This window comes from Ovis canadensis, chromosome 5, assembly GCF_042477335.2.
Source record: "Ovis canadensis isolate MfBH-ARS-UI-01 breed Bighorn chromosome 5, ARS-UI_OviCan_v2, whole genome shotgun sequence".
Taxonomy (NCBI): domain Eukaryota; kingdom Metazoa; phylum Chordata; class Mammalia; order Artiodactyla; family Bovidae; genus Ovis; species Ovis canadensis.
The window spans coordinates 122,045,619-122,071,829 of record NC_091249.1 but is presented as its reverse complement, the minus strand read 5'-3'; the positions used below and the strand labels follow the sequence as shown (position 1 = coordinate 122,071,829).

Sequence of the window (26,211 nt, the reverse complement as noted above, 5' to 3'; positions counted from 1 at the left end):
CTTCAGTGAAATACATGACCACAGCCTGTCATTCTTCTCCTGTTGGAATTTTTTTCATTAATGCAATTTTTAAATTTAAATGTAAATGTTGCTTGGATATGTCACAAAAATATGCAGTTTTTTGTAATGTTTTTAGAATATCTTTTCATGTATTAAATTTTCTAAGTTTAGTGTATTCAATTTATAATTTATAATTCAATTGAATTTATAATTCTGCATTTTTGTATCTTATTCAAAAAATCCCTCCCTATCTTGATATTCTAAGAATATTCTCCCATATCTTCTTGAGAAATTTTCACAGTTTTGTTTTTCACATTTTGGTCTTTAACCCATCTGGAATATTTTATTTTTGTGCACAGTATAAGGGATCTATTTTCGTCATTTTTCCTTATGGAATGCAAATCGTCTTGGCATCGTTTTATTGAATAGTCTATTCTTTTGCAACAGATTTGTGTCTGTCATATACCATACACATGTGGTTTATCTATTTAGTGCTTTGTTTTTCTGTTTCTTTCTGAAATACTCACTGCTTTAATGATCGTATTAATGGCTTAGTAATGAATCTTTGAGTGTATAGGACAAATCCTCTTCTCTAGTTTTCCTTGTAGAACAGTTTATCTTTTCTTGATTCTTCACTTCTTTTATGGATCTTAGGATCGGTCTGTCCAGCCCGACAAGCAGTCCATTTTTTAAACCGGAGGATAATCGCTTTGCAATGCTGTGCTGGTTTCTGCTGTACACAAACCTGAATCCGCCATGAGTACAGGCACACCCCCTCCCTCTCGAGCCTCGCCCCGCCCCCAGCCCGCCCTGGCCCGCCCCCATCCCGCCCCCGGACCGCCCCAGACCGCCCTCGGACCGCCCCCGGCCCGCCCCCCAGGCCGCCCCCAGACCGCCCTCCGGCCCGCCCCCGTATCTCGGAGCCCGGGGCTGGCCTCCCTCCTGTGCTGTGCAGACGCTGCCCCTGGCCAGGCTTTACACGCGGCAGTGTGTGTATGCCGACGCTGCTCTCTCCACCCACCCTGCCTTCTCCTGCCGCCGCTGCGCCCACGGGTCTGCTCTCTACATGCCCATCTCTACTCCTGCCCTGCAGACACTCATCAGCAGCACTCTATCGATTCCATATACAGGTGTTAGCATGCAGTATTTAGTTTTCTCTTTCTGACTTAACTTCACTCTGAATCACAGGCTCTAGCTCACCTACCTCAGTTCAACTCACTCAAATCTGTTCCTTTTTATGGCTGAGTAATATCCCATTGTATACACACACGACATCTTTATCCATTCATCTGCCGATGGACATCTAGGTTGCTTCCATGTCCTGGCTATTGTAAATAGCGCTGCAGTGGACAATGAGGTACGTGTGTCTCTTTGAATCATGGTTTTCTTAGGGTATATGTCTGGTGGTAGGATTTCTGGATCATATGGCAGTTTTATTCCTAGTATTGTAAGGAACCTCCATATTGTTCTCCGTAGTGGCCGTGTTAATTTACATTTCCATCAACAGTATAAGAAGGTTCCCTTTTCTCCACATCCTCTCCAGCATTTATTATCTGTAAACTTTTGATGATGGCCATTCTGACCACCGCGAGATGATACCTCATTGTTGTTTTGATTTGCATTTCTCTAATACTGAGTGATGTCGAGCATCTTTTTATGTGTTTGTTGGGTATCTGTATGTCTTCTTTGGAGAAATGTCTGTTTAGGTTACAAATAGTCTTGTTGGAAATTTTATTTGACTTGTAATGGGTTTGTCAATCAATTAAGAATATTTTTGATCTCCATGATAAGTTTCCATTTTACTTAGATCTTTCATTCTTCAATGAAATTATATAAATTTCTTAAAGCACTTCTTGCTAGATACTGCATTAAACTATTGATCCCTCTGTATTAATATTGTTTCCCATAAAATATTTAAACTCTCTTAATATAAGTCTTGATAGGTGGTGGATTCTCTTGTTATGTCTAGGTATACATCATATAACCTATAAATAACAATATTATATATATATCTATTTCTTTATGTATGTCTAGACTAGGATGTCTAGGTTATTTTGCAAAAAAGTTAGGATAATGAGATCTTACCTTTTTCTCAAAAGCAGAAGATTTCTTCTGAAGTCTCACTATTACGTTTATTTTCTTGATGCCATTTTGGACTGATAGTTTCCTGAGTTAAAGAACAAGCGCTGTATTCGTCTATATATATTTAAAAAAACAATAGTTTTAATTGCCGGCCCTTTATTTCCAAATGCATTTCCAATATCCTGCACTGGTGCTCTCCTCACAATTGCTGCTTTTGATATCATATTTGTCTGCAGGTGATTTCCTACCTTTCCTTTGCTTGTCTTTATAGGGAAGCTTTTCCATTCATAATTTTCTTTTTTTTCTAGTAGTGGCCTTTTCTGCCCAGAGATGTTCCTTTAGTATTTGTTGTAAAGCTGGTCTGGTGATGCTGAATTCTGTTTGCTTTTGATTTTCTGTTGAGCTTTTGATTTCTGTCAAATTTCCATGAGAATCTTGCTGGGTAGAATATTGCTGGCTGTAGGTTCTTCCCTTTCATCACTTGAAGTATATTGTGCCGCCCCCTTCTGGCCTGCAGAATTTATGCTGAAAAAATCAACCGATAACCTTATGGGAGTTCCCTTGTATATTATTTGTTTCTTTTCCCTTGTTGCTTTTAATACTTTTCTTCGTCTTTAATTTTCATCAGTTTGATTTCCGCGTGTTTGGATGTGTTCCTCCGTGGGTTTACTTATATCCCACACTTGCAGGAGCTGAGTGACCATGTTCCTTCTCGTGTTAGGGAAGTTTGTAGCTATTACCTTTCCACGTACTTTTTCAGGCCCTTTCTCTCTCTCTCTCTCTCTCTCTCTCTCTCTCTCTCTCTCTCTCTCTCTCTCTCTCTCTCTCTCTCTCTCTCTCTCTCTCCTCTCTCTCCTCTTCTGGGATTCCTGTTATTGGAATGCTGGTATACTTAATGTTGTCCCGGAAGCATCTTGGACTGTCTTCATCTCTTTTTGTTCTTATTCTGGTCCCAGCAGTGATTCTTACTGTTCTGCCTTTCAGTTCACATATCTGTCTTCCTGCCTCAGTTACTACGCTACTGATTCCGTCTAATGTATTTTTCATTTCAGTTACTGTATTCTTCATCTCTGTCCTTTATTTCTTCCAGTCCTTTGTTAAGCACTTCTTGCCTCTTCTTGACCCTTGCCTCTGGTCTCCAAGACTCAGGACCATCCTCACCAGCATTTCTCTGAATTCGTTTCCAGTAGATAGCCAGTCTCCACTTCACTTGGTTTTTCTTCTGGGGTTTTATCTTGTTCCTTTAACTCGGACACACTCCCCTGCCACTTCACTTTGTCTTCACTTTCTGAGAGCATGTTTGCTATTCTGCAGGCTGCCAAGCTGTAGTTCCTGCTTCCGCGGGCTGCCTTCTGGCGGATGAGGCTGTCTGTGCGGCTTGCGCAGGCTTCCTGGAGGGAGTCTCTGCCCGCAGGTGGGTGGGGCTGGTCTTGTCCTCGGTCAGCGGGCAGGGCCATGCTCAGGAAGACTTTGCCTGGTCTGCCCGCTGATGGCAGGGCTGTGTTCCTGCCCTGTTGGATGTTTGGTCTGAGGTGTCCTGGCGCTGAAGCCTCAGAGAAGGCCATGGCACCCCACTCCAGTACTCTTGCCTGGAAAATTCCTTGGGCGGAGGAGCCTGGTGGGCTGCAGTCCATGGGGTCGCGGAGAGTAGGGCACGACTGAAGCGACTCAGCAGCAGCAGCAGCACTGGAGCCTACAGGCCGATGGATGGGCCTAGGTCTCGGCAAGGAAATGCTGATCTCCAGCAGGGCTCACACCAACGAGTAATCACCGGAACTGCTGCTGCCAGAGTCTGTTCCTGCAGGGAGCCGCAGCTGCGTGTTGCCTCCACAGGAGACCCTCTGATGCTGCCCTAGGCTCCTATGAGGTCCCTGCTTTTTTTCTTGGGTTCTGGTGTGCACAAGACCTTGTATGCACCCTCCAAGAGTAGAGTTTCCGTTTCTCCCAGTCCTATGGAATTCCTGCAATCACACCCTGCTGGTCTTCAAAGCCAGATTCTCAGGGGGCTCCTCCTCAATTTCCAAACCGCGATCTGGGAAGCCTGATGTGGGGCTCAAGACTGGGAGAACTTCTGTGATGTAATTATTTTCCAGTCTGTGCATTGCCCTCCTGACATGTACAGGGTTTGATTTTATCACGATTGTGGCCTTCTGAATGTCTCATTCGGCTTCTTCTTTTTCTTCGGATGTAGGGTATCTTTCTGGTGGTTCGAGCATGGTTTTTTGCTGCTCCTACTCTTGATGGTTGTTTAGCAGGAAGTTGGGTTTTTGGAGGGCTAGTGCAGTTGGTAAAGAATCAGCCTGTAGTGCAGGAGACCCTGGTTCAATTCCTGGGTCGGGAAATCTGCTGGAGAAGAGATAGGCCACCCACTCCAGTGTTCTTAGGCTTCCCTGGTGGCTCAGCTGGTAAAGAATCCACCTGCAATGCGGGAGACTTGGGTTCAGTCCCTGGGTTGGGCAGATCCTCTGGAGAAGGGAAAGGCTACCCACTCCAGTATTCTGGCCTGGAGAGTTCCATAGACTATACAGTCCATGGGGTTGCAAAGAGTCAGACATGACTGAGTGCCTCTCACTTCCACTTTTGTGTTTTTGTAAGAAGAGGTGAGCTCACATCTTTCTACTCCATCATCTTGCCAGCTAAATCCAGGAAATTTTAAAATTATCACCTTGGTTGGGCCTTCAGCCTGAAGAGAATAGGATATAACCTCAGGTGATCCCATTTGCAAAGTCAATAGTTTAACTGTCACTTCAGAATTTAAAGGAAACCCAAACAGGTTACTAGAATGAGCCCCAGATGAAGGAGGATAGAGGAGAGCGATAGGAGATACATCAGCATTATGTTGCTGCGCTTAGGTACATTTCATATTTTCAATTTTTCATAGGCTTTCCTGACATGTTCTTCAGTAAAGCTGTTTTGGAATTTAAAACTGTCTGGGGCTTCTACCTACCAGTTAAAGTGGTTACAGTTATTTAGGATGAGAGTTCTCTCAAAATTTGCCTCAATAAGTAAGAAGTTTTTCCACTTCGAAAGAATCCGTCATCTGGGTATTGACAACTAGGACCTTAATAGCACTCTAATGAATAAGATGCCAAAGGCATCCCTGCAAGAGAGGGCAAAGGGTGCAGCCCTCACCAGATCCAGAGAGTTCACTCCCAGTGATAGTCTCCCATCACTGAATGGGCAGAAGCAATGAAGACTGAGACAGAAAAGCCCCCTTAAGGATTTATTCCCTTATGACAAACCACCCTGACTCTGGGTTCCTTTCAGCTAAATGAATACCTACCTAAGAGGGTTGTGCTGTGAGGTTGAAGCTTGTGTGTTGTTTTATAGAGTACCTCATGGCATGGAAATTTTGAGGTTGGTGAGTGACCTAGTGTGGTCTAACGTGTTCTGTGATCACTCTATCCTTTTTAAGGTGGCAAGTGCTCCAGTAACTGTTAAATCCCTTATCTGTGCCCACTGATGGTGTGATTGTGGCTTCCAACATATCCCTTAGGAACAGCTCCTTACCTCATGCTATGCTAACCACAGCAAACTGGTATCTGACCCCCACAAACTCACCAGTCTGTGGTGAGCTTTTAAACCTGTGCCTGCACCTTACCCTGTGGGATTTCCTTCTACCACAAATGACAATAGACAGAGACAAAGAAAATTAAGAACCGTTTCTGAGAAGTGAAAGAGCAGCAGACCAAGAGTGCTCCGCCAAATTTCCCAAGAGTTGCTTACTCTAGGAGCTGGCCCTACAAATCTTTTCTCCTGCCAACCTAGACTGAGAAAAGGGGGAAAGAACTCTTGCCATCTTGTTTTCAGCATACCCTGCAGGCAGAGGTCCCAGAGATGGACTTGATAAGAATTCTGACCTTCTGCTTTTGTCAGATGTCCCAGGGTCTTTTAACAGCAGCGGGCTTGGGGCAGGTGATGTCCAAGCAGTAAACTTGATCCCATCCTCATCACCAGTTGGAGAAAGAAAAAAATTTTCCTCTTCCTTTCCAGGTTCTTCTGGCTGCCCTAAGGATTAAATGACATTAGACAGATTAATAGGAGGAAATAATGCAAAAAATATAATAATATTTATACATGAGAGAGACAGAAAAACTTAGTAGCCAGCATATTTTTTCTTCTTTAGGAGAATCAAATATAATCTTTTTCTTATTATTTTCTTAATTTTTTAAGCCAAATTGTTTAAGTGATTTTTTAGTTTTATAGTATTTAAAACCTTTTCCTTTATTTTTTTTGGAGAACATTTAAAACACATTACTACTTAAGAAGTTTAAGTATTTAAAATAGCTCCTGCCATATAATAAATGCTCAATAAATGATAGTTGTTTTAAATACTTATTACCTATCCTATTTGTAACTTAATATAATTTAAAAATTAAATTATTTTAAATTTTTTCCTCTCCAAACACTCCTTCCATAGTTTTGTTAGGAGCAAACTGATTGTTTAGATTCTGGGTCATGCTATTAATTTCTTTCATAATACATTTTTAGAGAAGTTTTAGATTCACAGCAAAATTGATCAGAGATTGTATAATGTTCATATAATTTTAATTTTTCTAAATAATTATTTTAGAATAACCTCAGATATGCAGATGACACCACCCTTATGGCAGAAAGTGAAGAAGAACTAAAGAGCCTCTTGCTGAAAGTGAAAGACTTGGAAAGTGAAAAAGTTGGCTTAAAGCTCAACATGGAGAAAACTAAGATTACTTCATGGCAAATAGATGGGGAAACAATGGAAACAGTGATAAACTTTTTTTCTTGAGCTCCAAAATCACTGCAGATGGTGGCTGCAGCCATGAAATTAAAAGATGCTTGCTTCTTGGAAGAAAAGCTATAACAAACCTAGACAGCATATTAAAAAGCAGAGACATTACATTGCCAACAAAGGTCCGTCTAGACAAAGCTATGATTTCTCCAGTAGTCATGCATGGATGTGAGAGCTGAACTGTAAAGAATGCTGAGTGCCGAAGAAATGATACTTTTGAACTGTGGTGTTGGAGAAGACTCTTGAGAGTCCCTTGGACTGCACAGAAATCCAACCAGTCCATCCTAAAGGAAATCAGTCTTGAATATTCATTGGAAGGATGGATGTTGAAGCTGAAACTCCAATACTTTGGCTACCTGGTGCAAAAAGCTGACTCATTGGAAAAAGACCCTGATGCTGGGAAAGATTGAGGGCAAGAGGAGAAGGGGGCAACAGAGGAAGAGATGGTTGTATGGCATCACCGAATCGATGGACATGAGTTTGAGTAAACTTCAGGAGTTGGTGATGGATGGGGAGGCCTGGCGTGCTGCAGTCCATGGGGTCACAAAGAGTCAGACATGACTGAGTGACTGAACTGAGCTGTAATAATTATCTTAACATTTCTATATTGACTTTTATAAGTACCTTGGCGGTGGTTTAGTCACTAAGTTGTGTCCAACGCTTGCAACCCCGTGGTCTATAGCCCGCCAAGCTCCTCTGTCCATGGGATTTTCCAGCCAAGAATACTGGAGTGGACTGCCATTTCCTTCTCCAATAAGTACCTTAAAATTATTTGAAATTAACTTTAGGTTTTATGAATTTTATTTGATCGATTATTGATCTTGAGTCTTTCCCCCTTTTTTATTCTCCTCTTTTTGAGTATATTCCAAATCCTGATTTTGGTATTCTGTAGCTTCCTTAACAATAAGATATTTAAAACTTTGTCTCTGGTCCAAACTGCTAATTATTAACAGTCTTCTTTACTTATAAATCAAATGGAAGGGGAAAAATGAAGAAATATACAAAGGAAGGCCTTTGCTATTTGAAGCTATGAGACTTGAATTACTCAAATGAACAATACAGCTAGATAGTCTATGTTGATTTTCCTCTTCAAGTTTTCTCCTTAGCAGTATATTCAATTCAGGAGCAGACTTCTATACAGAATACACCTGCGTTCATCTGTATATGCCCATCCCTACTGCTATTCCCAAGTCCAAGTCATCATCATCTTTCATCCTGGTAATCAAACCAGACTGTGCTTTACTGTTGACCTAATATTTTACCTCTCTGAATGAATGATTTACCAGTGCGGAGACCCTTTCTTCCTGAGTAGAGAAGTAGAGGGGATCTTCACGTATTATGGATCTCTACAACAATAATAAGAATATCTCTATGCAAGGGTTAAGAAAACCCTAATTCACCCGTCACCCAGGTTATGTCCATTTGAACAGCAATTCCTGGAGCCCAGGATCCTTGCTGGGTATCCTCGCCCCATAATCTTCCCACCTCAGAAAGCAGATGGCACTTACTTTTAACTACAGTTCTGCAGTTCCGTTGCTGTTGTTCAGTTGCTCTGTCGTCTCTGACCCTGTGACCCCGTGGACTGCAGCATGCCAGCCTCCTCTGGCCTCCACGATCTCCGGAGCTTGCTCAAATTCATGTCCGTTCATGTTCTATAGTTTAGACCTAGAATGTTTTAATATGGCTTATATGCTGATAATTTTATTACCTTTTATTTATTATTACTCCTTATTGTTCAAAGTTAATTTTTCTTTATCATTGCCTCACCCTTTTAAGCCAATATTTCCCTTGTGTTATATCCAACTTTACATTGTCAGTCTGTTGAGACCTAGGATAATATATTTTATTCCTATGTTTTATGCATTAATCTGGAAATAAATGTTCAACAAGCATTCTAATTGATTTATTAATAGGGCTAAATTGGGACTCCTGGGAAAAATGATTCCTTTAAGGATACATTAATTGTAATTTGAAGTACTTTATATTATTTTGATAAAGTAGGAGACATATCATACTGGAGCAAATTTGTTTGAAAGAGTGAGCCATTGAATCATGATTTCAGTCTTTACAAGAATGAAAAATGTTTTCCCCAGTGCTTTTGATTAAATTTAATGGATGGCAACTCCATTAGGTTAACATGTCTGGAAAACCGAAATAGTTTGATAGTTAAATAGAGACCGTGATTCTGACATTAAAATCAATACTGAGGGGCTAGCAGGTCCCTGGCCCCAAGATGGGGGCGCCCAGCGCAGTGGCTGCTGCCACCTCCAGCGAGAGAGATGGAGGGGGCAGCGGCTTTGAATCGTGGCTAGATGGACGGTTGGAGGCGCTGGGAGTGGACCGAGCCGTTTATGGTGCCTACATCTTGGGTGTCCTGCAGGAGGAGGAGGAAGAAGAGAAGCTGGATGCTCTGCAGGGTATTCTCTCTGCTTTCCTGGAAGAAGATTCCCTCCTTAATATCTGCAAGGAGATTGTGGAACGATGGTCAGAAACTCAGAATGTTGTCACCAAAGTGAAAAAAGAAGATGAAGTCCAGGCCATTGCCACCCTCATTGAGAAGCAGGCACAGATCGTGGTGAAGCCCAGAATGGTGTCAGAAGAGGAGAAGCAGAGGAAAGCTGCCCTCCTGGCCCAGTATGCTGATGTGACAGATGAAGAGGACGAAGCGGATGAGAAGGATGACTCAGGAGCCACCACGATGAGCATTGGTTCTGACAAATCTCTGTTCCGAAACACCAATGTGGAAGATGTCCTCAATGCCCGAAAACTGGAGCGAGACACGCTTCGGGATGAGTCCCAGAGGAAGAAGGAACAGGACAAGCTGCAGAGGGAGAGAGACAAACTAGCCAAGCAGGAACGCAAGGAAAAGGAAAAGAAAAGGACACAAAGAGGGGAGCGAAAGCGATAACCTTGGTCCACTCTATTTCTCCTAATGAACTTGGTCAAAGGGAGACCTGGTTGTGCATTTGTGTATTTAAGAGAAATGAGAGAACATTGCCAGGTAGTTTCCCAAGGCATTTCCCCTTTTGTTTACATGGTCACAAGGAAAATCGCAAACAATTCTAATTACAAAATGTGCCATGTCTCTGTGGTGTGGGTAATCGGATTATTGTAGCTGATGTCTGAACCAAAGATCTGGGATGAGGACAGCCTTTATATTTTAATACTGAAGTCCTATACTCCTTTTGACCATTTTAAAAAGTCTTCCCTTACCTTGTATAAACAGCAGGAATATTCAGAAAGCTGAATTTTTGTCTTGAAGGAGCTGAATCATGGTCACTCCTTCCCTGAGATGAACTGTGTGCGTGTGTTAGTTGCTTAGTCCTGTCCGACTCTTTGCAACCCCATAGATGGCAGCCCACCAGGCCCCTCCATCCATGGGACTCTCCAGATGAATTGTAGGAGTGTCAATTGCTTCAGAAGTATTATTCACATCTAAATAAATGGTTTTATGTCTGAAATAGGAAGCTAATGAAGAGCCCTACCTGGATCTAGACTTTTATGTTACATGGCGACAAAATAGGAAAATAAGAAAAGGTTATTTGGTGGATGTTCTGCATTTGAGATTTTCTTTAAGTTTCAGCCTATGATAGGAAACAAAGTTTCTTTTAGTAAAGAGATAGTTATATATTTTTCCTCATTTAGGCTGTGATTTTAAGAAGGATGTATCAGTATTGAGTGCAGGGAATCATCATTAGCTAGATTCTTTTTTTATAATCATGAATTCTCTTGAGTGCTAGTAGAGATTTTAACCCTGATCTATCCTAAAACATACAAGGACCTGATAATTACAGGTTTAGAAAAAACCCTTTTAAGGAAAAACACTGAAAATCTCTGCTAACACAAAGATATTTAACAGTGTACATAGTAGGTGCTCAACAAATTTATTGAATGAGGGAGTGAATGGAAAAACTGCTTGGGAGAGTTGAAAGTGAGTAGGAACTCTCCTCCATTTCTACTTTTGTCACAAACCACATTTGGTTCTAAGCAGCTCTTTCTCTACTTCAGGAAGCAGACTATCAAGAAGCCTCAAGAGAGCGATTTCTCTGTCAAGACAGAAAGTAGATACATTATACCAGGGGTGGGCAAACTAATGCCAAATTTGGTCATTTGTTTTTGTATGGTTCAAGCTAACAATGGATTGCACATTTTTAAAGGGTTATAAAAGAATGAACATGTGACAGAGACCTTATGTGACCTATAAAGCGTAGAATACTTACTACCTGGCCCTTCAGAGAAAATGTCTGCTGACCTCTGTTTTATACCATTAACTATGAGATTAACAAAACAATTGTTACGGTTCCACAGGAGGTAAAAAACGTGGTTAAGGAAATGATGCGTCACCTCTATACACTCCTATAGCCATGTCATTGTAAAATTTTTTAAAAAAATAACCACCTTTTTAAAAAAATAAACTATTTAAATCAGAAAAAAAAATAAATAAAAAAATAAAATCAATACTGAATAAGCCAACATTTTTCTCTGTTACTCCCCTTTAAATTTAAAGGATTATAATTTTTAAAATGATTTTCACATAAGGGTCAATTGTTCAGGTTAAATTCATCAGCAATATATGTCATGGGGTAGCTGCAATACAGCATTAATGATACTTTAATTATTATTGGAAACTTCCGTTCCAGTTTTAGTTCAATCACTTATTAGCTATGCGTGTTTAAGCAGTGAACTGTTACCTCAGAGCCTCACTTTCTTAATTTGAAATCGGAATAATCCCGTCTGCCTTATGTGTTCCACAGAAGAGTTTCATGAAATAGTGCCTATCATTAAGGCATTTATACACTCAATAGCGTTTCTAGAGAAAAATAAGTCTTTATCTCAAGAGCCAATTTCATTTTAATAATTTCAAATTCTTATTTGAAAATGAAAGGTCGAGTCCTGAAATGTATTTTCTAAATAAAAGCACCTTTCTTCTAACTAATAAACTTGCTTTCAAGCATCCTTTGATGTGCTAACTAGGCCTTCTGACAATCATCAAGATAAAGGAATTTAATTACAACAAAAACTGTAACAACAGCCTCTTTCTCTGCTCCCAGGTAAGGCTGTTGAAAGAACGCTTGCCTGCATGCATGCTCAGTTCAGCTGTCTTCAGCTGTGTTCAGCTGTCTGCAACCCCATGGACCGTAGCCCACCAGGCTCCTATGTCCATCAGATCATCCAGGCAAGAATACTGGAGTGGGTTGCCATTTCCTCCTCCAGGGGATCTTACTGACCCAGGATGGAACCCAGGTCTCCTGAGGCTCCTGCATTGGCAAGCAGCCTCTTCACTACTGAAAGGGCACACATTATAGTTTATAGACAGGTACTAACCTGGTAAAATGTCAGTGTCTTGTTATATTTGGATCATCGTTTGACACAGAGCTGGTTGGGTGCTGCCAGACTAGATGCTACTGTGGAGACAGTGGCCTCTTGAACCTCAGTTCTGAGCGTCCTGCCCCATCAGTGGTGTAAGCTCTTTCTACACAATAGCTGGAATATAATGTAGGTTATAACAAAAGATGAAAACAGGAGCACTGCTTGCTGCGGTTCCAACCATGAAAGCGCAGTAACGAAAAGGAGGAGAGGAAGAGCGTGGGCGATGCGCTCCCGGCTGGCGCCCTGCTCGCGCTGACCTCTGTCTAGACGTCAGGATTCCTTACCGTCGCGGTGCCCAGCCACAGGCTGGCGGTTTCTCCCGCAGAGGGCAGCCAGACTTTGCGTCTGCCCATGCTGCTGCAGTTTCTGGCTCTCTGAATTCCTTTGTGAGGTCCAAGGCTCCGTCTGGCATCCTTTCCCTTTTACCTGAAGAAGTTCTTTTTATACCTCTGGTGATGCAAAATAGGCAAGCCTGCTGGTGATGAATTCTTTAAAGTTTCTTAAGTTTGGAAAATTATTTATTCTGCCTTAAACTTTGAAAGAGATTTTCTGTGGGTAAAGAAGTCTTTGCTGATAGGGCTTTGTTTTGTTTTGGTTTTTTGTTTCAGGACTTTAAAAATGTCCCACTGACTTCCATCTTTCATTATTTTCTGTTTTGCTAGAGCTGCGTAACTATAGGTAAAACCCACTGTCGTTGTTATCTTTGTTTCTCTGTACATACTGCATATTTGTTTCTCTGCATTTAATATCTTTCTCTTTATCACTGCTTCGCAGTAATTTTGTTACGCCTTGGTGATTTGCAAGGCGCATCGCAAGGTGCGTTACGTATTTGCGTATAGTGCGTATCGTATTTGCAGGGTGATTTGCAAAGGTGTTATGCCTTGGCATAATTTTGTTATGCCTTGGTGAATTTTATATTTCTTTGCTTAGGATTTCTTGAGCTTATTGGATTTCTGGATTAGTAGTTTTCAACAATTTGAAAAAAAAATCTGGCCATTATTTATTTATTTGTATTTCCCCTCTATTTCTCCTTTTCTCCATGTTCAGCCATCTGAACATTTTCCACAGTGTACTGAAATGAAGTTATGTTCATTTTGTCTTTTTCCCCCTTGTGTTTCTGTGTTAAGTTTCTATTGATAAATCTTTAAATTTACTAAATCTTCTCTTTTGGAGTGTTTATTATCCCATTAATCCCAGAAAATGGCTTTTCAAATCACTGGACTTTTTATTTATAGAAGCTTGATTTCGGTCATTTTTTATCTTCCAGGTTTCTTTGTAGTATGTCCATTCTTTCCTCCAGCAACTTGAATACATGGAATATAGTCACAATAACGTTTAATGTCCTTGTCTACTAATTCTATAACCTGTGTCGTTACTGGATCAGTTTTGATTGATTTTTCTCCTTATAATGGGATATAGTTTCCTGCTTGTTTACATGCCTCATAATTTTTTTTATTTGATGCCAGAAATTGTAACTTTTATTTTATTGCTAAGTTTTATTGTGGTGCATAGTTAAGTTATGTGGAGTTTGAGCCTTTGGGGTCTCAGTCTTACTTTGTAAGTCACTTGATCTATCTGGGGCGGTGCTGGGCCTTCGCTGCTGCACGCTCTCCTCGAGGTGTGGCGGTGGAGGCTGTCCTCGCGGCGGTGCAGGACTTATCACCGGGCCGCGCCTGTTGCGGCAGAGCCCGGGCCCTGGGGCGAGTGGCCTCCGGTGGTCGGGGCTCCCCGGCCTAGAGCACAGGCTCCGCTGTGGCGCTTGGTCTCGGCTGTTCTCTGGCGTGTGCAGTCTTCCAGGATCCGGGAGAGAACGCAAGCCTTCTGCACTGGCAGGCGATTCTTTGCCACGGAGCCCCAGGGAAGCCCGTGTGTCTCAGTTTTAAGCTTTGTCGGGGAAGACATTTAACCTGCTTTTAAACTGGGGCTAATTTTTTCCCACTACTGAGGCAACAGGACTTGATGTGAAGCTCATGAAATACGAATTTTTTTCTATTTCTCATCCAGTGTGAGCACCAAGGATTGACTTCTCTGATTCGTTCCCAGTCCCTGATGGTGCCCTCAAATGCACGTGCTGATCAACGTTCACCTGAGGGGCCCTTGGGAGGTCTCCAGAGCTCTGTCTCTGTTAGCGCTCTCCTCTCTGGTGTCTTGCCCTGTGAACACTAACAGTTTTGGTCTGCACGGATACCCCAGTCCATCTCCTCAATTCAGCAAACCGCGGAGTCCTGTTGGGGTTCTCCTTTCCGACACCACAGTTTGCTGACTTTCGCTGGCCAGTAATTGAGATCACTTGGCCCTCATCCCTTCCTGTCTTTGGGTATGGCTGTCCATTGTAGTTTGATGTTCATGTTTTAAAATATCCATCTATCTATAGCTATAGGTATACTTTTCTCCTGTTTTAAAACACAATTTTTTAGGTAAGAGTATAAATAAAGGCCTGTTACTTCATCTTGCCTGGAAGCTGTCATTCTTATTAAAAACTACGATCTATAAGGAGAGGAATTTTGAATGGTGTGAATAGTATCATAAGTATCCAAATTTTTCTTTGTATATAATTGAATCCAACCAGTGATTGAAACGGAGAAGGCAATGGCACCCCACTCCAGTACTCTTGCCTGGAAAATCCCATGGATGGAGGAGCCTGGTGGGCTGCAGTCCATGGAATCACGAAGAGTTGGACACGACTGAGTGACTTCACTTTTCCTTTTCCTTTCATGCATTGGAGAAGGAAATGGCGACCCACTCCAGTGTTCTTGCCTGGAGAATCCCAGGGACGGGGGAGCCTGGTGGGCTGCTGTCTATGGGGTCGCGCAGAGTCGGACATGACTGAAGTGACTTAGCAGCAGTGATTGAAAAAAGGAGAAAAGTGATAGCCTTTCCTCATTGCCCTGTGGGGTCACCTCTGTCATAAATCAAATAACTGTGGATAGCGGTCATCTTCATACTGCGTTTCATTCCATTGGTCTACCTCAATATCTTTAACTAGTATCTTTTTAATTTCTGTAACTGTATAATACATCTTGATTAAAAGATTTATTCTTCTACTTCAGGATTGCCTGAAGGCTCTTCAGGTCCTTTTAATTTCTGCACAAGTCTTAGCATCAGTTTATGAATGCTGAATATAGGAATTAACTAGAGAATGAGCATAGTATGTTCCTGAATTTATTGAGATGTTCCCTAATTTCCGATAATATTCAGTATAGAAGTCTGAAATATTTATTCTTAGCATTATGTGTAGACATTTGATTTTTTTATTTGTAAATGGTATCTTTTCAAAATTTCATTTGCTATTTGTTATAAATAAATGACAATGCTTTTGTACATTGACTGTGTATACAGCTGGCTAGTTAAATATAGATATTAAGTCTAAAACTTATCTGTGGATATCTTTATCTTCCATGCATAAAACTTCCAAGAGGGAGTTCCCTGGTGGTTCAGTGGTTAGACTTGGCACTTTCATTGCTGTGGGCCTGGGTTCAATCCCTGGTCAGGCAACTAAGCAAGTCATAAGGTGCGGCCAAAAAAAGTTATTAAGGATAATACTGTTTTCTTCTTTCCTCCATCCCAGCTCTGTGGTTTTTATGCACTTGTCTCTTCTCATTATATTGGCTAGGACCTCCAATTTATCGCTGAATATAAGTGATGATAGTATGCATTTCCGGAATCTTTCCCAGTTCCATGGATAAAGGTTTCAGTAAATCACCACTAAGTGTAGGACTCACCGCAGGTTTTAGAAAATCATCTTTATCAAGTTAAGAAGTAACTCATTCCTAATTTACTAAGACTCATTTTTTTATTATGAAAAGATTTGGGGCTTTCTCAAACATGTAATGCATGTATCAAAAGAATCATAGAGTTTTCTTTTTTCTGTTGAATTGAGTTAAACTGACTTTTGACTTCTAATCAATCAAACTTGTAGATTTCTGATATTACACCCATATGACCACGATATATTTTGGTTCTTATATATCACTCAAATAGATTTGCTAATGTTTCACTAGCATTATTATATCCTTGTTCATAAGAAATCTTGTTATTATTAGTCTTTGTTTGCCACATTAATGTTTACAGATATAAATTTATTTAAGGCATCATTTGTTCTGAGCTCATTTGTGTGTGAGTGCTGAGTCCCTGCAGTTGCGGCCAACTCTTTGTGATCCTATGGACTATAGCTCACCAGACTCCTGTCCGTGGGACTCTCCAGGCAAGGGTACTGAAACGGGCTGCCGTGTCCTCCTCCAGAAAACCTTCCCAACCTAGGGACTGAACCCGAGTCTCTCTACGTCTCCTGCACTGGCTGACGCATTCTTTACCACTTGCACCACGGGCGAAGTACGAGCTCACTTGTTTCTCCCCCAAGTTAATGTGGCAAAGCCCTGTCCCTGAGTACTCAGAATGTGAGTACTAAGCATTCCATTTTAAAATGGGGGTATTGCAGACAGAATCAGATAGGATAAGTTCATACTGAAGTAGAGTGGGCCTGCAATCCAGCATGGCTAGCGGTTTTATAAGAAGGGAGAGTGTGGCCACATACACACACACGGGGAGACTGCCGTGTGAGGATAAAGGCGGCCGTCACACGATGCGGCCGAAGCCGCGCGCGCCGGAGACGGCCAGGACGCCGCCGAAGCTTGGCAAGAGCCCCAGAGCGCGCGCCCCCCTCGCGCCTCTCGGAAGCACACAGTCCCACTGACGCCTTGATTTGTCTTTCACCTCCCAAACTGTGAGACAGTAAACTCACATGGTTCAAGCCACTTAGAGGCAATGATGCTTTTATAGAGTCGGACACGACTGAAGTGACTTAGCAGCAGCAGCAGCAAACGAATACAGATCTCATCTGGAGATTTTCATCTTTTGTGTTCACCAGGTTTAACATGACATGCCTGTGTATTATTTTCTTTGTGTTTACTTTACTTTTTGTTTGCAAGCTTTTTGAAACGTTTCATGAGGTGTGGAACTGAGGGCTTTCACGGTTTTGAAGCCAGGCTGCAAATGCTGCTCCGACTTGCCGGGCTCTCTGCTGGTGTGTGAGCTTTGCCTGCTGCCTAGCTCGGGGATTCGGCACCACCTCTAGAGGAAAGCCGGCTGGATCTCAAAGCTCTCCAGTTATCCTGCTTCTCTCTCCAGTCTTGGAAGACCACCGAAAGTTCTCCTCACTCTTCTGCGCCTGCCTACCTCCCCCACCCCCACCAGTAGGCCTGTACCCAGGCAAAACCTAGATTTTTAGTCTCTACATCTGTGCTCAGAATTGACAAATCACCTGGAAAAACAGTGTATGCGTAGCGTCAGCCCACCTCCCTGCGGGCCTGTCCTCTCTTACCCAGCCTTCACTGTTTCAGCAGCGCTAGGTGAACGGTTCGAGCTTGTTTTCCCCACCTTCACGCTGAGAATGTCGTTCCATCCCTTACCTTCTCCAACTGTTACTCTAGTTATCAACATAATACATAGTTTTCATAAAAATTGGGAAAAAGAAGTAGGCCCTCAGTTACCGCTTTTCCTGCCAACCTTAGGTAATCTTTGTCACCGCTTCAGTCTGTTCCCGCAGATCTGTTTTCTGGGGGTAATTTATCCAGTAGCAACACATACACCTGACCAGCACTCAGATGTCACCATTGTCCCACAAGCTCCAACACCTAGAAGGGAGCACACATTAGTGGGTACAGAGAGACACCATACATACCAGAAGATCTCCATTCAGTCAAGCTATCTAACTCTGAGTGAATCAACTCATCTAAAGAAGAAAGGTGTACCTCTTAATCCCCTATCCCTATACCGAGAGGTACAAACTATTAGGCATAAAATAAGCTACAAGGATATAGTATACAACATGCGATTACAGCCCACATTTTATAGCTATAAGTGGAGTGCAATATTTAAAAATTGTGAATCACGATGTTATGCACTTGTTATACATCAGCTGTACTTCAACTGAAAAAAAGATACAAATGTAGGAGGCCAATCATCCCCAGTGGAAGTAGATAAAAATCAGCGCTAAAGAAATCAACTGTCTTCTGTTTTCCTTTGCTCTGATCTTTTGCTCATATACACACTTTAAAAAACTGATTTTATGTGTGGATTTGCCAAAAAAGAGAGATTATGTTGCTAAATTAGTTTTCTTTTTAAATCAATATCTTGGCTTTCTGTTTTGTACATCTATTTTTTAAAAATCTGGCTTGTCTGAGTTTACATGAGAGAGTGATCAACTTTCCTGCATAGATATAACCTGCTGTGTCTCAGACATACTGAAAGTGAAAGAAGGTGACAGTGAGAGTCACTCAGTTGTGTCAGATTCTTTGAGACCCCATGGACTGTACAGTCCATGAAATTCTCCAGGCCAGAACACTGGAGTGGGTAGCCTTTCCCTTCTCCAGGGGACCTTCCTGATCCCGGAATCAAACGGGGGTCTCCCGCATTGCAGGCGGATTCTCTACCAGTGGAGCTATGAGGGAAGGCTCGAAGTAACAAAATTGTGGCGATCTTCAGAGGTTAAAGCATCTGCTTGCAGTGCGGGAGACCTGGGTTCGATCCCTGGGTTGGGAAGATCTCCTGGAGAAGGAAATGGCACCCTACTCCAGTACTCTTGCCTGGAGAATCCCGTGGATGGAGGAGCCTAGTAGGCTACAGTCCACGGGGTCGCAAAGAGTTGGCCATGACTGAGTGACTTCACCTCACCTCATCAGGGACTATTGTGTTGTCTCAGGAAACACCCAATCTCTCCACAAATGCTTTCTATTCAAATAGCAGTGTTCACTTACTAAGTAGATTTTTACTCTACATAACTGAGATTATTTTCTATATATATTTTGTGATATTATCTTTTCGGTTATTTATATAATGTGAAGTTTTTTCCCAACTTATCAGACCCCTCTAGAACCTCTCATGAAAACATCATGAGAGCAGGGATTTTTCTGTCTGTTCTTTGGCCTATTGCGTTACTAGAGCAAAAGCTGATGCAGTAAATATTGGGGAAATGTCAGTAAGTGAACTATTCTTTTTGCAATCAATAAATAGTATTCAGTATCATATGGCATATAGGAATCATGGCTCATTTAGTCAATTCTCTATCATTGGTCATTTAATTTCCAAACGTTTTACTTTTATTAATAGTGCAGTAATGAATGAATTTGTAGATACATGATTGGGCACGTTTAATTTTTTTATTTAGTTCAAGTCTCTAAATTAATGGTTGTGTACATGTGTTAAATTTTTGGAATTGTCAGACTGCTGAAGCAGAAGTTTAAACATTTATTTATATGCCAGAATACTGAAATGCTAGTCAATAATAAATGAATAATATGGAAGTCTTCATTAAATTCTTGCCTGGAAAATCCCGCGGACAGAGGAGCCTGGCAGGCTATAGTCCGTGTGGTCAAAGAGTGGGACATGACTTAGTGACTAAATCACCACCACCTCTATCTCCTTAAATAAACAATATACTAGGGAGGATTAGAACATGATATTCTGGTGCATTCAGACCCCTGTACTGAAACTGGACCCATCTGAAATGCTTGGCAGGCTGACTTCAGGGCTGGTAAAGGGACTGGGCTCCAGACTGCCCTCTCATGGACTCTGCTTTGTCATATGACATCAACCACCAATCACAGACGACCCTGATGGAGTGGCTTAAGAAGCTGAATGTGACAGCTGTCAGGTGGAGGTCCCAGTGACAAACAGAGAACTAGGCAAGACCGCAGCTCCGAGGAACTCCCAGTTTGATGCCTCACTGATAGAACATTTTATCAAGACAGCTTCCCCAGCAGGCCGATCTTGACCTGGATTTGCCCGTCTTTGCAATTAGCATATTCATTTGACAGTGTGCTAATGCAGTCACAGGAAAAAAAGAAGACAGCTTTTCACTGCATCTACATGGGCACTGCCTTCCTTGGTGCGATCTGTTGGATGGCCTCTCTTTTCTTCAGGACAGCTGCCTGTTTATAAGGACGTGCTGACTTGGGCCAGCTAGTCCCAGGCTTTTGCTGGCTTCCTGCGTGAGCGTTACCCGGACAGGCACCAGCAGGCTCCGCTTTTGCTGTGTCATCCCAAGGCCCTTGGCAAACACTTGCAGTTTAGTCATCTTGGGAGCAAGGGATTTCAGAGTAGGTTCATGGTATATAGCATTTGGTCAGTTCCTGGCACACACAGGTTCAACTCCCAGGTGTTTCCAAATGCTGTGCTGATTCGTATGATCTCAGCTACTTCTTTTGTTCAATTATTTCTATACGGAATGATTTCTCTTGTATGAAGATGATGTCCCTAAATGTCAGAACTGTATATCCTGACTGACGCTTGAGGTGCACCTGCATACGCTTGAGCTCAAGGGTCATCCCGGGTGCGGGGAGGGCTGGACTCCCAGGCGTCTGTTTAAAACCATTTCCTGCAGGCTTCCGTTTGCAGCCGCCTGTCGGTGAATGGCATTTGGAGCAAACTGGCAGCGCAAGTCCGGACCCCAGACTCAGTCTGGTCGCTTGAGGGTTTCCGCTTGCACTCCTCTCCCTGGCTCTTTCACAGTTCAGTCAGCATCACATCGTCACATGCACTGAGTAGTAAGACAGCGCTGTTTACTAGGAACGACAGGACTGTATTTCCGGTGCAGTTTCTTAATTCCCATCTCTTACTGAGCACATCCAATTCAGCAGGCACTGTACTCTGCTGAGAGGGACTAAAGAGGCTACTGTCTCCTCTGTGGCTGTTTTAACAGGGGGATAAAAGTGTCTATATCATCGTCAAGTCAATGTGTAGTTAAGTTCCACGAATGAGTGCGTGAAGTTGCGCAGTCATGTCTGAATCTTTGTGACCCCGTGGACTGTAGCCTACCATGCTTCCTTCTGTCAATGGGATTTTCCAGGCAAGAGTACTGGAGTGGGCTGCCATTTCCTTCTCCAGAAGATCTCCCCAACCCAGGGATCAAACCCAGGTCTCCTGCATTGCAAACAGTCTGAGCCACCAGGGAAGTCCTAAGTTCCATGAAGAGAGTTCAAATACTGCCCCAGAAAATTGGTCAGACTGGGGCTTCCCTCCTTGTGGAGCATGGTCAGGAGCTGCATCACTGGAGCTAAGGCCTGGAGGATGCCTGCTTCAGAGCACAAGCGCACAGGCCCTGGGTGAGGACTGGGTGGCCTGGCCCGTGAGAGGGGCGGAGGAAGGCCAGGTGAATGGAGAACACCAGCTGAGAGGAGACGCGGGCAAGGTGGGCGGAGGAAGGAACCTCAGGGCTGATGAAGCGCGATGGGCCGGGGGGAAACAAACAGGAGCCGGGAGGAAACTGTAGGCCAGATTCAGCTCAGTTCAGTTCAGTTGCTCAGTCGTGTCCGAATATGCTACTCCATGAATCGCAGCACGCCAGGCCTCCCTGTCCATCTCCAACTCCCAGAGTCCACCCAAACCCATGTCCATCGAGTCCGTGATGCCATCCAGCCATCTCATCCTCTGTCGTCCCCTTCTCCTCCTGCCCCCAATCCCTCCCAGCATCAGGGTCTTTTCCAATCAGTCAACTCTGCACATGAGGTGGCCAAAGTACTGGAGTTTCAGCTTTAGGATCATTCCTTCCAAAGATCTCCTTCAGGATGGACTGGTTGGATCTCCTTGCAGTCCAAGGGACTCTCAAGAGTCTTCTCCAACACCGCAGTTCAAAAGCATCAGTTTTTCAATGCTCAGCTTTCTTCACAGTCCAACTCTCACATCCATACATGACCACTGGAAAAACCATAGCCTTGACTAGACGGACCTTTATTGGCAAAGTAATGTCTCTGCTTTTGAATATGCTATCTAGGTTGGTCATAACTTCCTTCCAAGGAGTAAGTGTCTTTTAATTTCATTGCTGCAATCGCCATCTGCAATGATTTTGGAGCCCAGGAAAATAAACTCAGCCACTCTTTCCACTGTTTCCCCATCTATCTGCATGAAGTGATGGGACGAGATGCCATGATCTTCGTTTTCTGAATGTTGAGCTTTAAGCCAACTTTTTCACTCTCCTCTTTCACTTTGATCAAGAGGCCTTTGAGTTCCTCTTCACTTTCTGCCATAAGGGTGGTGTCATCTGCATATATGAGGTTATTTATATTTCTCCCGGCAATCTTGATTCCAGCTTGTGCTTCTTCCACCCCAGTGTTTCTCATGATCTACTCTGCATAGAAGTTAAATAAGCAGAGCGACAATATACAGCCTTGACGTACTTCTTTTCCTATTTGGAACCAGTCTGTTGTTCCATGTCCAGTTCTAACTGTTGCTTCCTGACTTGCATACAGGTTTCTCAAGAGGCAGGTCAGGTGGTCTGGTATTCCCAATCTCTTTCAGAATTTTCCACAGTTTGTTGTGATCCACACAGTCAAAGGCTTTGGCATAGTCAATAAAGCAGAAATAGATGTTTTTCTGGAACTCTCTTGCTTTTTCCATGATCCAGCGGATGTTGGCAATTTGATCTCTGGTTCCTCTGCCTTTTCTAAAACCAGCTTGAACGTCTGGAAGTTCAGAGTTCACGTATTGCTGAAGCCTGGCTTGGAGAATTTTAAGCAATACTTTACTAGCGTGTGAGATGAGTGCAATTGTGCAGTAGTTTGAGCATTCTTTAGCATTGCCTTTCTTTGGAATTGGAATGAAAACTGACCTTTTCCAGTCTTGTGGCCAGCACTGAGTTTTCCATATTTGCTGGCATATTGAGTGCAGCACTTTCACAGCATCATCTTTCAGGATTTGAAATAGCTCAACTGGAATTCCATCACCTCCACTAGCTTTGTTCATAGTGATGCTTCCTAAGGCCCATTTGACTTCACACTCCAGAATGTCTAGCTCTAGGTGAGTGATCACACCATTGTGATTATCTGGGTCATGAAGATCTTTTTTGCACAGTTCTTCTGTGTATTCTTGCCACCTCTTCTTAATATCTTCTGCTTCTGTTAGATCCCTACCATTTCTGTCCTTTATTGAACCCATCTTTGCAAGAAATGTTCCCTTGGTATCTCTAATTTTCTTGAAAAGATCTCTAGTCTTTCCCATTCTGTTGTTTTCCTCAATTTCTTTGCACTGATCACTAAGGAAGGCTTTCTTATCTCTCCTTGCTATTCTTTGCATTCAAATGGGTATATCTTTCCTTTTCTCCTTTGCTTTTTGCCTCACATTTTTTCTCAGCTATTTCTAAGGCCTCCTCAGACAGTCATTTTGCTTTTTTGCATTTCTTTTTCTTGGGGGTGGTCTTAATTCCTGTCTCCTGTACAATTTTATGAACCTCCATCCATAGTTCATCGGGCACTCTGTCTATCAGACCTAGTCCCTTAAATCTATTTCTCACTTCCACTGTATAGGAATTTGATTTCGGTGTTACCTGAATGGCCTAGTGGTTTTCTGCACTTCCTTCAATTTCGGTCTGAATTTGGCAATAAGGTGTTCATGATCCAAGCCACAGTCAGCTCCCGGTCTTGTTTTTGCTGACTGTATTGAGCTTCTCCATCGTTGGCTGCAAAGAATATCATCAATCTGATTTTGGTGTCGACCATCTGGTGATGTCCATGTGTAGAGTCTTCTCTTGTGTTGTTGGAAGAGGGTGTTTGCTATGACCACTGCATTCTCTTGTCAGAATTCTATTAGCCTTTGCCCTGCTTTGTTCTGTACTCCAAGGCCAAATTTGCCTGTTACTCCAGGTGTTTCTTGACTTCCTACTTTTGCATTCCAGTCCCCTGTAATGAAAAGGACATCTTTTTTGGGTGTTAGTTTTGAAGGTCTTGTAGGTCTTCATAGAACTGTTCAACTTCAGCTTCTTCAGTGTTACTGGTTGGGGCATAGACTTGGATTACTGTGATATTGAATGATTTGCCTTGGAAACAAACAGAGATCATTCTGTCGTTTTTGAGATTGCATCCAAGTACTGCATTTCAGACTCTTGTTGGCCATGATGGCTACTCCATTTCTTCTGAGGGATTCCTGCCCGCAGTAGTAGATGTAATGGTCATCTGAGTTAAATTCACCCATTCCTGTCCATTTTAGTTCACTGATTCCTAGAATGTCGACGTTCACCCTTGCCACTCCTGTTTAACCACTTCTAATTTGCCTTGATTCATGGACCTGACATTCCAGGTTCCTATGCAATATTGCTCTTTACAGCATCGGATCTTGCTTCTTCCATCAGTCACATCCACAACTGGGTGTTGTTTTTGCTTTGGCTCTGTCCCTTCATTCTTTCTGGAGTTATTTCTCCACTGATGTCCAGTAGCATATTGGGCACCTACTGACCTGGGGAGTTCCTCCTTCAGTATCCTATCTTTTTTCTTTTCCTACTGTTCATGGGGTTCTCAAGGCAAGAATACTGAAGTGGCTTGCCATTCCCTTCTCCAGTGGACCACATTCTGTCAGACCTCCACCATGACCCGTTCGTCTTGGGTGGCCCCACACGGCATGGCTTTGTTTCACTGAGTTAGACAAGGCTGTGGTCCATGTGATCAGATTGGCTAGTTGTCCGTGACTGTAGTTTCACTCTATCTGCCCCCTGATCCCCTCTCTCAGTGCCTACTGTCTTACCTGGGTTTCTCTTAGCTTGGATGCAGGACCTCTCTTCACGGCTGCTGCAGCCGTGGGCCAGGAGCTGGGAGGAGACAGTGCAGTGTGTTCTGAAGTCAGGACTGACAGTGTCCACCAATGAACTGGGGACGAGAATAGGTAAGGAAAGAGGTCTTAGGAATGAGTCCCACGTGTTTGAACTCAGCAACAGGAAGAATTCTGTCATTTAACCAAAATAAGCATGGTTTGGAATGAGATCAGGGAAAAGATGGGGTTAAATGGGCAAAAATAATATGCTTGGGACATACCAAATTTAAGTCATCTACTGAACATCCAGTTGTGATATGCATAGTAGCATTTGTGTGTGTGTGAGAAGTGGCGAAACAACCTTAAAGACAAAATTTTTAAATATTTTAAAATGGTCTGAGCAAAAGTAATGATTTTTTTGTAATATCTTAGAATAAATGTTTAATTCTCCTAATGCAGGTACTTTGGGGGTTAGCTTTTTGTTTTGATACAACTTCAAATATAAGAAAATTTGCAAGGGTAGTACAAAGGGAGCCCATACATGCTTTTTCTAGATCACAGATCATTCGGTCCCTACTATTATCCACCCATCCATCTACTCATACAAATGAACACTCATATGATGTATGTATGTTATACATACATATATGTTTTCACTAAACCATTTGAGAGACCACTTCAGACATCATGCCCCTTTATCCCTAAACACTTCAGTGTATTTCCCCAAACAAGAACATTCTCTTATATAAACATAGAACAATGATCAAAATCAGGAAGTTGAAAGTGATGCAATACTATTTTATAATTCCCAATTCATAGTCAAATTTCTCCCATTTTCCTGATAGTTTCTTTTATAGCTATTTCCCCCCGGACCCAAGATCCAGTCCAGGTTCACGCGTTGCATCTCGCTGTCATGTCTCTTTCGTCTCACCTAGTCTGGCACCATTCTTTGCTTCTTTATCTTACCATTTCTACAGACTCCAGGAAATTACACTGTGAAAAGACCAAACTCAACCTGAGTTTTCTTTTTCCTCATGATTAGCTTCAGGTCGTTTATTCTTTAGCAAGAAAAGCACAGACATGATGTGTGCTTCCCAGTTTCTCATGTTAACAATGATATTGCTGCTGCTGCTAAGCCACTTCAGTCGTGTCCGACTCTGTGCGACCCCGTGGACGGCAGCCCACCAGGCTCCTCCGTCCATGGGATTTTCCAGGCAAGAGTACTGGAGTGGGTTGCCATTGCCTTCTCCTAAGGATGAAATTAGTTTATTCCATTATTGGTGATCTTAATTTTCATCTCCTGGGGAAGGGAGTATCTAATAGATTTCTCCACCACAGGGTTACTCTACATTCTGTTCAGTTCAGTTCAGTTCACTCGCGTCTGACTCTCTGCGACCCCATGAATCGCACTACGCCAGGCCTCCCTGTCCATCACCAACTCCCAGAGTTTACTCAAACTCATGTCCATGGCGTCGGTG

The 26,211-nt window shown here is 42.7% G+C and overlaps 1 protein-coding gene and 1 pseudogene across 5 annotated transcripts in view; both read left to right on the top strand.

Annotated features, from left to right (window-relative positions):
• TMEM232 (transmembrane protein 232) overlaps positions 1-26,211 on the top strand; it is a 277,979-nt gene that overhangs the window by 208,097 nt on the left and 43,671 nt on the right. The window lies entirely within an intron of this gene.
• On the top strand, positions 9,064-10,821 carry LOC138440553 (coiled-coil domain-containing protein 43 pseudogene; annotated as a pseudogene).